This window comes from Taudactylus pleione, unplaced genomic scaffold (genome assembly GCF_031769625.1).
Source record: "Taudactylus pleione unplaced genomic scaffold, aTauple2 ptg000154l, whole genome shotgun sequence".
Classification (NCBI taxonomy): domain Eukaryota; kingdom Metazoa; phylum Chordata; class Amphibia; order Anura; family Myobatrachidae; genus Taudactylus; species Taudactylus pleione.
The window spans coordinates 30945891-30964286 of record NW_028284556.1 but is presented as its reverse complement, the minus strand read 5'-3'; the positions used below and the strand labels follow the sequence as shown (position 1 = coordinate 30964286).

At 41.9% G+C, this 18396-nt stretch overlaps 1 protein-coding gene across 4 annotated transcripts in view; it reads right to left on the bottom strand.

Annotated features, from left to right (window-relative positions):
* The window catches only part of UTRN (utrophin), a 764396-nt gene that overhangs the window by 403234 nt on the left and 342766 nt on the right, over positions 1-18396 (bottom strand). The gene's annotated exons all lie outside the window — the stretch shown is intronic.

Here is an 18396-nt window from a genome sequence, read left to right as displayed (position 1 = left end):
GCAAGCCATCGGCAGCTACGAGCGAACACTTCTTAGCGTCCGGGTCTGAATCAGGCCCTTAGTTCCATGCACACAGTGCACATGATTTGTGTACAACTATTTCTAAAAGGAGCAATGAGAACTCACTCCTGTCTGCAGTGTATCAACTGTAGGATCTAATAATTTTTTACATTGATTCTCAACTCCAGTCCTCAATTACCAACGGATCATGTTTTCTAGATTTCATTGGTAGAAAAAGGTGAGATAATAACTGACCCAGCAAATAAGATTAACTCAACTGTGCATAATTAAAGAAATCCAGAAAACTTGACCCTTTGGGGGTACTTGAGGACTGGAGTTGAGTACCAGTTCATCATAGGAACCCACCCTGCAAGTATCAATAATACTAGCGAATATTGCATTGACCAAAAAAGAAAGGAACATTACAGTCATAACGCAAAAACATTTTGATCAACTTATCTTAATTTAATGATGTCATTAGGTTTGCTAAATGAGTTAATCTATTGCTTAGTGCACTGTAGATGTGTAAAAACAATATGTGTATATTATACTCTTTCCACTCAGAAAATAGCATGGGAAAACTGCATACTCTGTATACAAATGTGGTGACATGAGAGTCACAGTTCCCCTGCCCGGGTTGATTATAAAATACCGTCAGTCGGGATTCCTACTATGAAAATGCCAACAGAGATATCCCGATGCTCGGAATCCCGACAGGGGTCGGGTAAGTATACTAACCCTCCCCCCTTCTCCCCCTAACCCTCCTTTCTTGCAAACAAACCCTCCCCACCCCGCACCCTAACCCTCCCCGTTAGTGCCTAAACCTAACCATCACCCCTTAGTGCCTAACCCTAACTCCCCCCAGTGGTGCCTAACCCTAACCCCCCCCCCCCACAGCCTAACCCTAACCCAGCTGTGGTGCCTAAACCCAACCCTCTTTCGATCGGGATGGCGGCTGTCAAGATTCCGGCTTCGGGATTTAGATAGGCGTCAGGATTTCAAAGCCCATCTTTAGTCCCGGGTCAGGCTTCCGACGGCCGGCATCCCGTCCACCAGCATACTCATCACGTTTCCCCCCGCCCATAATTGCCTACTTTTGAAAAAGCATTTCAGGGAGACTGTGAAAGCACACCTGCGCGTTAAAGCAGACAAGTACTGGTACATCTGAGAGGTGTGTCATGAAATTGATTTACATTCAAATGGAAATGATCCAAAAAGCAGTTAGTAAGATCTATTTGCTGCTGAAAAACACACATACTTTTCTGAAAATGCATGTAGCCATAGGGATCATTGTGCCTTATAACCAATGCAGAGAAATGACACTAATTATCCCATTTGAATGTATATATATTTTTTACATAACATCTTCATAATGGGGGTAAAGTGCAATCAGGGAGATTGCTACTACAGTATTTCAGGGAGTCTCCCTGACAATCAGGGAGATTTGGCAAGTATGCCCCTGCCTCAGGAACACTCGAGCACTCTAGAGGGAGGAGAGCTGTGACGTAAGGAGACAGCTCCCAGGACTGACCATAGTTTAGGAGGGACTTTACTCATCCCATATTCTCCACTATACTAACTGCTGACTGCTGCCTCTCTACATCACAACACTGCTGAGGCAGAAGAGTTGAAGTAAGGCAGTTCCTGTGAGTAAGTATAGTACAGGAGGGACACTTACGGGAGATTGGAAGTCGGGATGCCGGCGGTCAGAAGACCGACAGAAGCATCACGATGCTCAGAATCCCGACAGGGGCTCGGTACGGTGAGTAACCTAATCCTCCCCCCTTCACCCCTAACCCTCCCTGCTAGTGCCTAAACCTAACCCTCCTCCCTTGGTGCCTAAACTTAACTCCCCACCCCCTCTCCCCCAGTGGTGCCTAAACTTAACCCCATCTGCTCCCCTACCCACAGCCTAACACTAAATCCCCCCCCCTCCCCTCCCGGTGGTGCCTAAACCCAACCCTCCCTCCACAGCCTAAACCTAACACGCCCCGCTATACTTACGTTAAGGATGCCGGCTGTCAGGATTCCGGCTATGGCATTTCAAGTGATGTCAAGATTCTGGCGCCAGTATTCGAATTCTGGTGCAGGTCGAGATTCGGACTGCCGGCATCTTAACTGCCTCCCTGGATACTGGATGACTTTCAGGCACAATCCTCACATAACCATTTACCACAAGCTGTTCTTCACTCTTCCAGGCAAAAGGAGTAATGCAAAACTGATTTTGTTTTTTGTTTTGTTTGTTGGTTTGAACAATTATATACTACACAAGGTTCCATGAAAATGCTCATATGTCCCACATGTTGCAGGCTTTCTTTAATCAGCAAGAGCATTTATTGGGCAAAGACACATTTAATAAATGACACAGCATGCAGACTAATTTCAATAACACTGTCTCATTTACCTAAGAGATGAGCATAATGCTTGATAAAGCACTTTGTTAGTTTGAGTGACAAAATAAATTAGGAGGCAAGGTGTGCAAATAAATAAAGACAATCAATTAAACCCCAAACCATTAAACCACTCTAGAAAGTACTGTATACCTCTAATTTCACATTTACAATATTTATCTAAACCTTTTGGTGGAGCTATTCTAAAGGGAGATTTACAGACAGTGACTTGCACATACAAACTCATGAGAGCTTACAATCTAAAACTGAATAATTGTATACAATAGACTAGTACTGTTGGTTATATACAGTAGGAGAGCAGATGACATCACAGCTCATTATAACAGGACTGTAGTAAAGCAGCTGATATTCAGCTGCAATTGTTGCTTTAGAGGGCTGGAAACTTACCTAGTAAATAAGAGATATGTACTGTAGTTTGCTTATCACAATCAGACTTCAGGGCACGCTCAGTGCAGTAAAGAAGACAGCACATAGTATACTATAAGGGCTCAATGCTGACTCCTACCTATCACCTTTCTGACTTGTACAAGAAAAAGTTTCCTGCTGTATCAGGTGTGATCCCTGCAGATTTTGAAAATGATGATAAACAACCAATCACATTAGTATCTGACAGCACTGGGAAAACGCTCACATGTGAAACAAGTATACATCAAATACATCAATAACTTCCTCTGTATTTTATTCTGGACCTACCAACACACCACTCCTACTCTTACCTCCTCCCACCACCTCCTCCAGGAATCATGACTACATCACTGTGCCACAATCCATTACTCTCACATCCCCCTGCTCATAACCATTCCAAAACTCCCCCTGTGTACAAGCATATTTCCTACAACCACAAATCGGGCAAACAAAATATAAATTATTATTTCATTGTGGCCCATTGCAAATTCTAAAGGACAATGACCACAAACCCTTTTTACAGTGGATTGATAGGAGGCGATTTAATTAAATGTGATGTTGGGGTAATGCAAAAGATGTGCTGTTGGGAACCCGCAGGGGTGCGCAGGAAAATGCACAATGTTAGGCTACTGTATTATAAACAGGAAATATGCGCACAGCACATATACTGTACCTCGCACCAGAACACGCAATCTAGATCTAACATCACATTTAATTGAAATGATCCCTTAGTGTTATCTGCCCTGTTTTATTTTTATTTACGGTTATTCCTTGCTTTCTGGTTCATAATAAATACAATGCTCCCACTATTCCTATTCCTAATACTGCTACTACTACACTAATATTATTATTATTATTATTATTATTATTATTATGAAAAAGGAAAGAGGACAAAAACAAAGATAATCTCTATGAAAAACCATTAAAATATCTGTATTGCAACTTTGTGACAAAAATAGTACTAAAGGCATTTTGACCACCACGAAGGAACATGGCCAAAATATTCAACAGTGCTCAACAAAAACTAAAATAAAATAAAAAAATGGCAACTTAATGTACTTAAGAGAGAAAATATTTATTTACATGTATAATTCCATAATACAAAAAAAAGTTACTGTGCTCTATGGTTCTGTAAGAACATAACATTTCAAAGAATCAGAGCCAAACCAACGTCATTTCCATATAGCATCAATCATACCTAAGAACTATTCAAAAACATAGGTTACAGTAAACAATGGATGAGGCTTAGGTTATAGTAAACAAGACAGCAGATATCACAACAGACATAAACAGACACTTAAACAATATAAGAAACATGTATAACCTTAGATCCCAAGTTGCTAAAATTCCAATATGACTGAGCACCAGTCAGTGAGCAAATTTAAACTATTCATCAGAGCAGGGCAGACATTGCCTGCCAGTAATGATAAGTACATGACCACAGGCAAATGATACATGGCTGACAGATCCATTTGTTTCAATATGCTAATAATCATATTGGATAGGATGATGTGTATAGAGTTATGCTCAATATAATGTCATACATACGTGTATTTATGCATGCACTGACATTACTAGGGTTTAACAACATTTCATATACTGTAAGTAAAGTGACAAAATGAACTTCTTGTGTACTTGTTCTGTGTAAGCTTAGGTAACTATGTGTCATTAAAAGTCATTATCTCACCAAGCAGGTTGACACGGACACCCCCTCTCACCAACTTACCTTGCACAGTTTCTGATACCGTGGAGAAGAGACTGCCATCCTTTGCAAGTGATGCAACAAAACAACAACTTTCTGCATAGATGTTCTCACCACAGCCATCATTTTAAGTTTGCCACACTTCTGGAGGAACCTCAGAATTTGCATTATAAATGAAAAGCAGCAATCATTCCCTCTTGGTCACTGGACAACCATTTGCCAGCTGTCTGAGCATGCTCGCTTCCAAATATATATATAAAAAAAAAATTGCTTTAAGGAGACCAAAGCCCACACTGCTTGGGAAGACAGAAGCTGATTGCATCTCCTAAGTTTGATTTCCTGAAATCAAATCCTTATAACCCAGCTCCAGAAAGGCAGCTACAGCAAGCAGCAGAGGCAGGCTGCCTCATCCGTACGCTCGCTTATCCTTGTGAAACCCATTCAAAAGGATGTGACTTTAAGAATGGAAACATTGAGACTGCAATACATTATGGAGTCCCCCGTGTAGAAATGATGGATATACAAGAGTAGTTAATTCCATGCAGAGGCTTTGTACTGAAGGGCAGAGAGAATGAGAGATGTGTGCACCCTTCTATTGAAAGATGTGCTTTCTCCCTCAGCTAGTCTCTAACTGAATGCAGCTCCACATGAGTGAATAGCAGGCTGGTGTAAATCTTCAGAGGAGACCAGAGAGATAACTGTCCTAATTCCATCAGCCATATGATAAATGCTAATTAATGACACACAGCCACAAGACAGGGCATATGCTGTGCAAAGAATGATCCTGCTAGACTGAAACATCTGAATTAAATGTATATATTCTAACAAATAATGATTCATTTACTTTTTCAGTTTGTGAGATCAGAGCTGCTTTTACATTGTTTACCCCCTAACCACTTTACTTGACGGATTGCCAAAAGCAGCTTAAAACACAATTCAGAAAAGCAAATGTAGAATCTGCCTATTATACTCATTGTAAGGTTTCACATACAACATTTAAAGAAGCGAGAGAACAGGAGAGAAGTGAACTGAGTGGAAGGAGGGAAGGTAAAGACAGGGAATGCTATAGAAAGGTCAAGCTAAGTATTTTGCAAAAAAAGATTTCAACTTTGACTTTACTCAATATATATGTATAGGTCTATACATATGTATAATTACTATATATAGTTTATACTGTATATACAGCAATCATTACCTATAGCAAACATTACCTTACAAATCGCACTGACCTGGAATTTGTGCAATTGAGTTTTGTAGTGCTAAAGCCAGCCTGGTATCTATTTCTCTCCATATTTCATATTTCAAATCAGTGGGTCTGGTCTACAGAGTGGAAACTGATTTCCATAATCCTCTCTTGTGCTATGTATACATACATACATACTTACCTACTCTCCCAGGAGTGCCGGGAGCCTCCCAGCCTCCCTCAAAAGTAGCCAGGTCTCCCGGAATGGCCACCACACCCCCTCCTGTACCCCCATGGGGGCTGCCAGAATGTTGGTAAGTATATATATATATATATATATATATACACACACACATACATACATACACACACACAGTATATATACACTATATACACAAACAAACATATATATATATATATATATATATATATATATAGTAAATAAAAAGCCATAAATACAAGACAATGAAAGGATGTAAGTGTCGCACTTTCCTGTCATTGCATTGACTCCCACGAAAAGTGTCAAATAATAATACACATTACACTACAGCTGAAGCATGCTTTGTACACATGGGCATAACTGGCACAGGGGCAAGGGGTGCAGCTGCTATGGGGCGCAGAGCAGAGTGGAGCCCATCCATCTTGTCAAAGTTGCATGTGATATATACATTTTTCACCATTGGGTGGTATATAGGGGCCCTTACAAACTTTTGCTATGGGACCTTCAAATACCTAGTTACACCCCTGTTTGTTCAGTTCAGTTTTAGTTCAGAAAGTCAACAGGAAAGATCAGTTTCCATTATGTACCCATACACACTGGAATCCTTATAGCTAGTGAGGCTATAGGGTGTGAAATGGCGCAGGTAGAAAATGCAGTTAGGCGATGACCTGAGAGTTGTTATGTTGCAGTCATAATCCAACTGCACTAACTGCGCCATATGGCAACCTACCATTTAGTCAAAATTGACATATGCCAAATCTGCCTGTGTTTGGGCTCTTTTAGAAAGAGTAGAATACATAACATTTTCTTCTCACCAGAGCCAGGATAGATGACAAGGAACATATTTAAAAACATAATCTGTAAGTAAGATATTGTATAAACACTGTAATTAGCTGCAAGCAGTGCCTAGTTACTGAGTTCTCATAGGAATAATTGCATGCAAGTAGAAGCTACTCATACACCAAGATGCTATAGCATGCATCCACAGTCCACATGTTACCACAGAACAGTGGTGATCACAGGCGAGGTTCTTACTGTACATTAACACATTGCTTCCTTAACAAACACACATTTATTTTGCCCTGAGATACACTGTATATTACAACTGTACTTCATTTTTTTCTCCTATTACTTGCTGAAATATAGCACTACAATGTTAATATCTAACATGTTTTGTGTCTATATGGAGAGGCGTAAAAGCTTTTAAAGCAACGAGGAGGAGGAGGAATGGATAATGTCCACACTATGCAGTGGAGCTATATTGAGGACAGACGCATTGACATGCAGCTGCATCTAATAACCACACGTTACAAGAACTTCCTTATATTCACAGCAAAGTGTTTTTAAATTTGACAAGCAGACAGACATGTGCTCAGAAAACTGTGTAGGTAAGCATTCCTACTTGGAGCAGCTCCTTGAGTAAGCACTACCCATAAAAGGTAAAACAAGACATGTTGCAGCTGCTTTTATATACTGACCCAATACAGCACTGTAAATTATTATCTTTGTACGCTTTTTCTCTATTGCTGACTTTCAGAACTGAGGGGTCTTTTTACTAAGCAGTGTTAGGAGACAGAGTGAAAAGTGATAAGGTGCCAGCCAATCTTCTCCCAACTGTCATTTTTCAAACACAGCCTGTGAGATGACAGTTGGGAGCCGATTGGCTGGCACCTTATCACTTTCTTATCACATTTCACTCGGTCTCCTAACACTGCTTAGTAAATAGACCCCTGAATATGAATTTCAGACAGGATGTAGTTGGCATCCCGGCGTGCGGGCTGCCGACGGTCTGTATACCGGTGACAAAATCCCAATAGGTCCGGATCCCGACACCAGTATCTCAACCGCCGGCATCCCAAAGGTAAGTATCGGGGTGTTAGGGAGAGGTTAGGGTTAGGTAGTGGAGTTAGGGTTAGGCACCAGGGAGGGAGTGCTAGGATTAGGGTGCGGGGAGGTTAGGTTTAGGCACTAGGAGGTAGGCTAAGTTTAAGCTCCGGTGAGGAGGTCTTAGGTTTAGGGTACAGAAAGAAGGAGGTCAGGCTTAGGCACTGGGAGGGGGCGGGGGGTCAGGGTTAGGCACTGGGGAGGGAGGGTTAGGGTAGGGGATGGGAAAATACTTATGTGCGTTCCTATGGGTGTCGGGATTCTGGCTGTCGAGATACCGCTGTCTGTAATCTGACCAGCGGCATCCCGACAGCCAGGATTTCATACCCAGCCCATTCAGACAATCTGATCCTCATGCCCTCAGACAATCTAATCCTCATGCCCTCAAACAATCTAATCCTCATGCCCTCAGACAATCCAATCCTCATGCCCTCAGACAATCCAATCCTCATGCCCTCAGACACCCCAATCCTCATACCCTCAGACAATCCAATCCTCATGCCCTCAGACAATCCAATCCTCATGCCCTCAGACAATCCAATCCTCATGCCCTCAGACAATCCAATCCTCATGCCCTCAGACAATCCAATCCTCATGCCCTCAGACAATCCAATCCTCACGCCCTCAGATCAGGAGAGGGCTCCTACTCACACATTGGTTTATTACTCTTTGCCCATAGAAGAATGGTATTCTTACCTGCCTACTGCTACCAAAAAAACCCCAAGAGTCTGCATTGGATTTTGAAGATACGGGCTGAGTGGTTAATCCATATCCATACACCCGTCTCTAGTGAAATACATATAGGTGTGCCTCAAAGCCAAGGGCATTTCTAGAGAGTCCCTGTCACGGGTCCCCTCCTCTCCTTTCGGCAGCCGGCACGGCACTGAGCTGTGCGCGGCCAGCACTGGATTTATAGACTGTGGGCACTAGAGTGTGCCCAGATTCTATAGTGCAGCGCAGGTCACCGGGAAAATAGCCGCGGAGGCCATTTTCCCTGTACTGCGCATGCGCTAACGACGGGAAAATGGCCGCCACGGCCATTTTCCAGTAGTTTTTTACAGCGCCGGACCCCCGCACCGACGGGGGACTCCAGAGAGGTAAGTATATTATGGGTGCCAGGTGTGCATTGTGGGGCCCCCCTGGACCCAGCGGCCCGTGTGCCCCGCACACGCACACCCTGCACCCATTATAGATACGCCCCTGCTTAAAGCTATTCTTGGACTTGCCTTTTCAGCTTGGTATAACTTCTTTAAATCTGATCAACCACAATATCAAGCAACATACAGGGGGAGATGTATCAATCCTTAGAGAGATATAAAGTGCCAACCAATCTGATCCTGTCATTTTTCAAACACAGCCTATAAAGTGACAGTGGGAACTGATTGGCTGGTACTTTACCTCTCTCCAATGTTTGATACAACTCCCCCACAGGCTGATGAATCAAATGTTGAATCAAATTGATGGTAATTAAGTGGTATTTCAGATGGCAGTTAAAAACCTGCTCATTTTGTAAAATACAGTGGTACGGGCGCTGGGCTAATGCAATGGTGGTGCGGTTTAACTGATGCACTGCCTCACCGAGGTATTCAAAGTATTTATTTATTTATTCTGCTACTCATATACAGTATTCACATTGTTACACAATACTAAAACAATTACTTAAATTGGGGTACCCCCTTATACAGGGGTAGCCAACCATGTCCTCGAGAGCTACTAGCAGATCATGTTTCCCAGACCACTTAGCTGGTGCACACACTGTGTAGTCATTACTCACTAACACATTTTAAAAGATCCACAGGTGGAGCTAATTATTTCCCTGGTGATTGTGTGGAGACCTGGAAAACATGCACTGTTGGTAGCTCTTGAGGACCAGGATGGACTACCCCTGCACTAATATCTTTATTATTATTATCAGATTATATTAGGTGGTACACTAATTTAAGTAATTGTTTTAGTATTGGGTATCAATGTGAATATTTGAGTATCAGAATAAATAAATACTTTGAATACCTCGTTGAGGTAATGCATCAGTCAAACCGCACCACCATTGCATTAGCCCAGCGCCCGCACCACTATATTTTACAATTTTAACCTTTTACAAAAGCAAAGAACTCACCATTGCAGCTTCGGGCCAGTATCACAGTGCAGCAATATTTTTTCTATAATCTGCGTTGTGGAGAGGCTGAGCCGACCGGGATGGCAGATGTGCCTGCCCTGCGCAGCACACTGCTGAAGGAGGCCGCAACCACGGCTTGCCTGGCCCGGGCACCATACCAGCCACACCCCCTACACCTACGGTAGTTACGTCAGTGACTACCATCTAAAGTGATGCACATTTTTGGTGACTATTTTACAATGGATGCAGAATTAAGAAGCCTCAGTATCCATGATCAAACTACTGCACGGAGCATCCACAGGTTCCAGAGCTTTATTATCCCATGTGGTAATGAACTATACAACCTAGTGGACTTTTTGTGATAAGTAATAGAATCAGGCTATTATTATTATTATTACACTTTATTTATTGGGCAGTTTGCAGTGCCATAGAGAGGGTAAACATCAAGTCAGTTCATGGTATCACAGTACAATACAGTAAACAGTACAATACAGTTAACATATAGCACTACATTTCTCGACAGTTATTGATGCAAGAGGGAAATACTCAGCGCAAGCTGAGTCCTGTGTGATAGACTTGGTTGCAACAAACAGGTTCAGTGCCACTGAAATACAGAGAGGGATTGTCCCGGGGCAGGCAGCCCAAGGAGGTGGTGATGAGTGTATCCGGAGAGCAAAGGGGTTAGGTGATGAGACAGGAGGGTGGAGGGCCCTGTTCGTAGGAGCTTACATACTTAAGAGAAAAAGGAGACAAACTGATAACACAGGAGAGCTGAGGGCAGGAAGCAAGAGTGGGAGAGATGGAGAATGAAGGAGGGAGAGGTGGACTATGTGGTGACATGGTTAATCGGTGGGCGTATATGCTTTTATGAACAGGTGGGTTTTCAGCACCCTTTTGAAGTTATGCAGACAAGGGGATAGCCCGATGGAATGAGGGCGGTCGTTCCAGTAGTGGGGGGCAGCATGGAAGAAGTCTTCTGACATGGAGGTAGTAAACAGAGGGGAGGATATGCGATGGTCACTGGCCAACCGAAGAGGGCGGGAGGGAGTATGAGTGGAGATGAGGTTGGAGATGTAGAGAGCAGTGGAGTTAGAGAGGGCCTTGTACATGAGGGTGAGGAGCATGAAGAAGGTTCGGTAGGGGAAGGAGAGCCAGTGCAAGACTTCTCAGACAGGGGAGGCAGATGTGGAGTGGCATGAGGGGCAGATGAATCAAGCAGCAGCATTAAGTACAAATTGGAGAGTAGCAAGACGGGAGCAGGGGAGGTCAGCAACAAGAGCGTTGCAGTAGTCGAGATGAGAAATTATCAGTGAGTGGACAATAGTCTTGGTGGCGTCCTGGGAGAGGTAGGGTCTGATGCAAGGGATGCTGAAAACAGCAGGATTGAATGTGGGAGGCAGGAGTCGAGAATGACCCCCAGGCAGCGCAGTTGGGCAACAGAGGTGATAGTGGTGTTGTCAACAATGATAGAGAGGTCAGGGGAAGTGAAGTCTTGAGGAAGGGAAGGCAATGAGTTCAGTTTTGGCCATGTTGAGTTTAAAAAAGTGCACAGACATCCAGGAGGAGATGGCAGAGGCGCAACTGGAAACTAAAGAGAGGAGGGAGGAGGAGAGATCAGCAGAGTAGAGCTAGAGTGTCGTCAGCATAGAGGTGATACTGGAGGCTGAAGGAGCTGATGAGGCTATTGAGATGAAGGGTATATATATAGGGTGTATGACGATATACCCCAACATCAGCACTCTTTGAACTTTTGGCAGCCTTATGGTGCGTACACACGGTACGATTAAAATTTTTAATGAACAATATGAATGAGAATGATATCGATCAACGATAAATCGTTCATATCGTCATTTTTATGCAGAGAATGATCAATGAACGACTAACGATGCGCGTTCCCGCATGGACGATAACGATATTTATGGTCGTCCGTACATGCAGGCCAACTTAGACGATTTCAACACGATTTACATGTTAAGAGATGACTTCACTAAAATATCTATCATAGATACTGTATCTATCAATGTGTACACCCAAAATCGTTTGCCCTGCACTACAGAAAGTTTTAATGGAAATCTATCAGCTATATCGTTGTTTGTGCAGGTTGGTCCGTGTCTATGCACCATAAGTCTGATTTATATTTATGGATTGATATAAATTGTTTTCAGATACTGTGGATTTTGGGCCGGATTCTGAAATGGGAGTAAAGAAATAAAGAGCAACATTTATTTTTAAGGCTTGCAGGGTAAATACTGGCAGCTTTTGCATGTAGCCCACAAATGCCGGGCAGCTTTATTTTTACAATGAAATTTAGATTCCAGTTTGCACACGCCCTTCTCACATATAAATCTCTCTGCATATCTTAAATCTGCCCCTCCTGCATTGCAACATGGTTTTGCCAAGATGCAGTTACTTGCTCTTTTTGTTTTACTCCCCCCTCAGAATCAGGCTCTGTATGTGCCTTGGAAATCAGCACAGCACAGGAAAATTAAATTACACAGTGGGTAACATCTAAGGTGAACAATTTAATTTGATTTATATATTTAGAAAGGAAAACAGCAGTTTCTGAGAGCAATGTGTTAATCAAGAATTACTCAGAAAACAGCCACATAACTAAGCACTGCCAGAGAAAAGAAAATGGCAAATGCTCTCAAGTTAATAGGATTGGACAAGGGACAGCTAAGCCATCAGTACATTCAAAATTCAGCAATAGCGGTTCTGTGTAACTAAACATGACATTTGGAGCCAAAAGCCAAAGAACATCCCTGCATAACATAAATGTCTTTGGCAGCTTATGGTCAAAGTACATATACTTGTATGTAAATGATAACACACCCAGTAAATTAAATCTAGTTGCTGATGTTAACTTATGCCACTGTGGCTAACAGAGAATTGAATGAAACTATTCACTGCAGTCAATAGATATATTAATTGTACTTTATGTTACATTTTTATTTGACCTATAAAACATACAGTATATACCAGTATATACACAAGTTGCATCAGTGGTTATGTTTAAATCCTCCTGCCCTTCTTATTATGTTAATATAGAACACTAACCACTGCAATACTTGAATAGATATTGTCTATTTTGTGCGGCAAATGACCATAGTGATGATGGTAGAACAGTTCCTTGAGTATTAGTAACTCTGCGCCGTATTCAATTAGCGGTAAAAACAGCCATTTTTCGCCCACAAAACGGTGAAATTTTCACCAAAAAACAAGTGAAACGACAACAGGCAAAAAAAAATGGAGAAAAGTTTTCTCCTTCCCAGACCAGGAGAAAAAAAAAAGTAAAATCGCTATTTTTGTATAAAAATGTGGGGATTTCTTTTAGAACCCTTTGGACACCACCTAATGATAAATTACATCTTTTTTTTTTCAGAAGTTGCGTACTTTGATGAAAAACGACCACGAAAATTTTTGGCAAAAAAAAAAAATTGAAACAGGTTTTGAACGTATTAGGTTTGATTTTTCGGGGGCCATTATCGAGGAGTTAAGTGTTTTAAACATCGCACACAGTTGCAGCAGGTGTTTTTTTAACGGTTTTTAAAATTACGTTTTTACGACTCGAAAATATACTTGCACCCATTTTAACGTACCCCCAATTTATGTGGAACAGTAATTTCCTGGAAAGAAAAAAATGCTTTCTATCTTTTTTCAACTATTTTTTTTTCGCCCCATAATTTGAGCGGTTGTTTTTTCGACAAAGTACGCAACTTACAATTTTTTTTCCTGGTAATTTATCATTTGGGGGGAAGGGGGGTGTCCAAATTGTTCTGAAAGAAATCCCCACATGTTTTATCCAAAAATAGGAATTTTGCATTTTATTCTCTCTGGGATGGAGAAAAAATTTTTCTCCATTTTTTTTCGCCTGTTGCAGTTTTCGCCTGTATTTTTTTCTTTATTTTTTTTCCGAAAAAACTGCCGGTTTCACCAATGGCAAAAAAAAACGTCCATTTTTGCCGCTAATTGAATACGGCCCTCTGTTTTAAAAGTACATGTTTTAGTTTAATTATCACGCTGGTGCCACAGCATTCTGAAAGAATTACTGATACTTGAAACAATATTTCTGCCAGACCTTCTGTTACATACTCAAAAATACACTGGGGCTAATGCACAGCTGGCAGCAATGGTGCTCCAAATAGTTGGCACAATTTACTTTAAATAAAAATAATAATTACAACTATATGTAAATGTCAGAATCATACAACTCTACATTGGTGCAAGTGCATATGCCGTTTTGTGTGTGTAATGCTTGCCAACTCTCCCTGATGGTAAGGGAGACTCCTTGAAATAGCAGTAATCTCCCTGACTCCTCGAAGAGTCTAGCAATCTCCCTGATTGCACCTTACCCCCACTATGTAGCTGTTATATACTTGGGAAAAATCAGATATATTTACAATCAAATGGGATCATCAGTGGCATTTCCCTGCATTAGTTATAAAGCACAATGATCTCGATGGCTACATGCATTTTCATATAAGGTTTCTATTGGCCACTTATATGGAACCCCTTGTACAACAGAATACATGAGCAAGACCTGTAAAGTATCAGCGTGTTTTCATCAACAAGTAGATCTTACTAACTTCTTTGGGGTTCGTTTACATTTGGATGTCACGTCCACTTTACCGTTGCGCTCATAGGTGTTGCTTTCACAATCTCCCTGAAATGCCTTTTCAAAAGCAGGCAATTATGGTGTGTGCCCGTGCTTGTGTAATGCTGAGTAAGCATTATAGTCACTCATCACTGTTGCCAAGGGTACACAGATAATTAACTAATGCATTATGGTCAAGTGGCATTAACATCTCTTTAATGTCAGAATTCATTAGCAAAGATCCTGTTTACCACACAGGTTTCAATCATTAGCTGTCAAAGTGATAACATTTTGAGATAGATTCTATATACGCATCAACTGCGAAAACAAAACACATTACGTTTTAAAAAAATAATTTTGATAACTCAATGTACCGTAACATTGTAAAATTCCATTAATGGCATGGAAACCATTAATAATAATATACTTTCAATGCCTCTAACAATTTTATTTTAATAAATTAAATAATTTTAATGCAAGTTTATACTTTCTATTATACATCTTATTTTCAGTTGTGTAGAATGCCAAGATTCTCAGCTCACTTAAGATAAATTCTACTATTAAACATAACATTTTCCATCTCCAAGTGATTTTCAAAATCAGAGCAAAAGCCAACGTATATGATGACTGTGACTGTTTTTTTTTTTTGTAAAACAAACTACAAAGAGAAAATTTCTCTAATAGTGAATTTGAAAAATTTTATTTTCAATTATATTATTATTACTATTATTATTATTAGAAACATACTGAGCATGATGCAATACAGAAACACAGTTGTTAGTAGTTGGGAGGTTTCTTGCATCTTTGCAAGTTCCTGACCCCCCTTATTGTGATTGTCAGCTTTATTGTTTTGCAAGACAGAACAAAAACAGTTCCTTACTTGCTGTAGATGTTGAGGTGCTCTCCACACTAATAAGCAGGTTTTGGATGACTCTTCCCAACTGAGGTCAACAGAACTACTGGTGGGCCTTTTTGTTGTCTCATTGGCAGGGTTATTTAGATACCTTGAGTTGTTGGTGATGGTTTGGCAGCTGGCCCCCATCTAAACCTATTACTGGATTATTTGGGCAAGATGGTAATAGTGTGTCTAGGGCCATTATTTCTTCGCCACCATATATTTTCCCAGAATCAGTATGATTTACCGCCGGACCCATGCCCGGCGGTTGGAATCCCAACAGCGGCATCCCGGCAGAGGAGGAAATCCCGATAGTCCAAGGTAAGTATTAGTCTAAACTAATTCTACCCCCTAACCCTCCCTTAGGGATGCCTAACTCTAATTCCTTCCCCCCATTGCCTAACTCTAATCCCCCCTCTAAGTGCCTAAACCTAACCCTCCCTTCCCCACCGCCTAAACCTAAGTCCCCCCCGGGGGTGCCTAACCCTAAGTCCCCCCCGGGGGTGCCTAACCCTAAGTCCCCCCCGGGGGTGCCTAATGCTAACCCCCCCTTCCCCTGGCCTAAACATAACCTCCCAGGGGGTGCCTAACCCTAAGTACCCCCCCTGGGAACCCTAAACCTAACACCCCCCCCCGTGACTGCAAGAGGCAAATGATAAAACTCACACAAGGCAAAGCAATGCAAATGTTTATTAGAAAGTCTATATGAACATGTCCATTCACTTACATAATTTTGAAACACTAATATCAGTGATGTATTCTATTAGTGGCAATGTGCTGTTGGGATGTGTGCACTTCATCGCTTAATACTTTAGCCCAACATTGTAGATTTTCCTGTGCACGTCTATGGAATGTAAGAAAAACTGGTGATGGTGGTGGTTGCGAGGTGATGATGATGATGATGATGAGTGTGAACACCAGCACCTTACAGCCGCAGTGAATTTTCAAAATCCCCAGCTTTTACGCATTTTGCCTGCCATATTTAGAAAGGGAATCGGTATGATTTACCGCCGGACCCATGCCTGGCGGTTGGAATCCCGACAGCGGCATCTCAGCTGAGGAGGAAATTCTGATCGTCCTGAGGTAAGTATTGACTAACCTAATTCTACCCCCTAACCCTAACCCACCCTTAGGGGTGCCTAACCCCAACCTTCCCCACCAGTGCCTAACCCTAATCCCCCCTCTAAGTGCCTAATCCTAATCCCCCCTTCCCCGCCGCCGGGGGTGTGCCTAATCCTAAATCCCCCCCCGGGAATCCTAAACCTAACCCTCCCCCCCGCGGCTATCCACGCTCGGTGCCCGGCGACCCTTCCATCGGGAAGCCGAGCGCCGGTCTTCCGGCGTTGGTAAAATGACAAGCGTCTAGATTTAGACGCCTGTCATTTAACCCCCGCCGGGATTAAGCAATCAGGAAGCTTGCTGTCGGGATTAGGTCCTCCGGCTTCCCGACTGCATACCCATTTTCCCTCCTTTCAATAAATAAATACATAAAGCTCACCCTTTTCCCCGCCAATATACAGTATATACAAGGGGGGAGATGTATCAAAGTTTGGAGAGAGATAAAGTACAGAGTAAACCAATCAGCTCCTGTCACTTTACAGGATGAGTTTGAAAAATGACAGTTGGGAGCTGACTGGTTTAATACATATACCCCCAAGCCTTTATTGTAGATGGTTTTTTTCCCCTCTATTCACCTGGTGTAGTGTGATTGACGTATTCACTTTACTGAGAATATTTAGTCAATCTCATCAGTCCCAGCCCCAGTGGAGTTTACAATCTATATTCCATAATACATGAACACACACACACACACAAATGCCAATTATCTACAGTATGGGAGAAACCAGAAGTACCTGGATGAAATCCAAGCAAACACAAGGAAAACATACGCCGAGGTGACGGCGCCACTAGCCCCGGGAAATACTTTGGGTGGCTGTACAGACTACAGTGTGCATGGCCAGAGAACACTCAGGGAGTCACAGCAGCATCGATACCGGATGCAAGACACCCTGCTAGCCAAATACAGGGGCTGTGGGGCAGCAAATGAGCAGCTCACAGAGCCTTGCACTCTGTGCAACAGCACCGCTCGCAGACCTCTAGTGCTAATGCTAATCATTTGCCACCATGCTGCCCAATAAAGCAGTACATATACACAACTGTGCCAGACCTAAAGATATTTCAGTCAGTGATCCATAGAAAAAACATTTGTTTCTTATGGGCAGGGTCCTCCGTCCTCCTGTCTTATCCCTTGCCACTACATTTCTGATAACTATGTCATTGTGTATATCCATGCTATTTGTGTGTGTTTCTTTTTTAAATACATACAATAGATACAATTGTATTTTAAAATGTACATTTTGTGGTGCTCTAAACAGAACTCTTCATAGAAAACTCGATATGTTAATGTGCATAAATTTAGTTTGTAAACAAATGAATATATTTTCATGTCATTCACTGATTCATTTTGGATCATCTCCAAAACCTCAATGTGCAGAGTTATTTAGCGGACGCCACCGAATATTTATTTCATTCTTGTCCAGCACTAAGACTTTATCTGTAACATCACACATGCGCACCAATATTGCATTCGATGAACTGCACAACCTTTGCTGGAGAAGCAGACGGCTGGTGTGTGTGAACTTCGTGCACATCAACAACTTAAATATGCACTGCACACATGTGTTCTGTTCTGCCTCAAGACATCCGCTTCACAAGGTGAAAGAAACATATTGTTTCTATTATTATTGATAGCCATTGATCAATATTTTGGTCTACCAGGATACTTCAGCAGAACACAAATGTAGTATTTTCTGACACATATTGATTCCGCTCCCTGAGGAAATCCACAGGAGAAATAATGAAAGAAAGACCTATTTTTCAGAGCTGAACCTTGATCACAAATTTTGCAACTTTATTACCAGACTGTCAGGTTTCTTAAATTATATGATGGAGGGCTAGAACAATACCTAGAGAAAATAAAGCACAA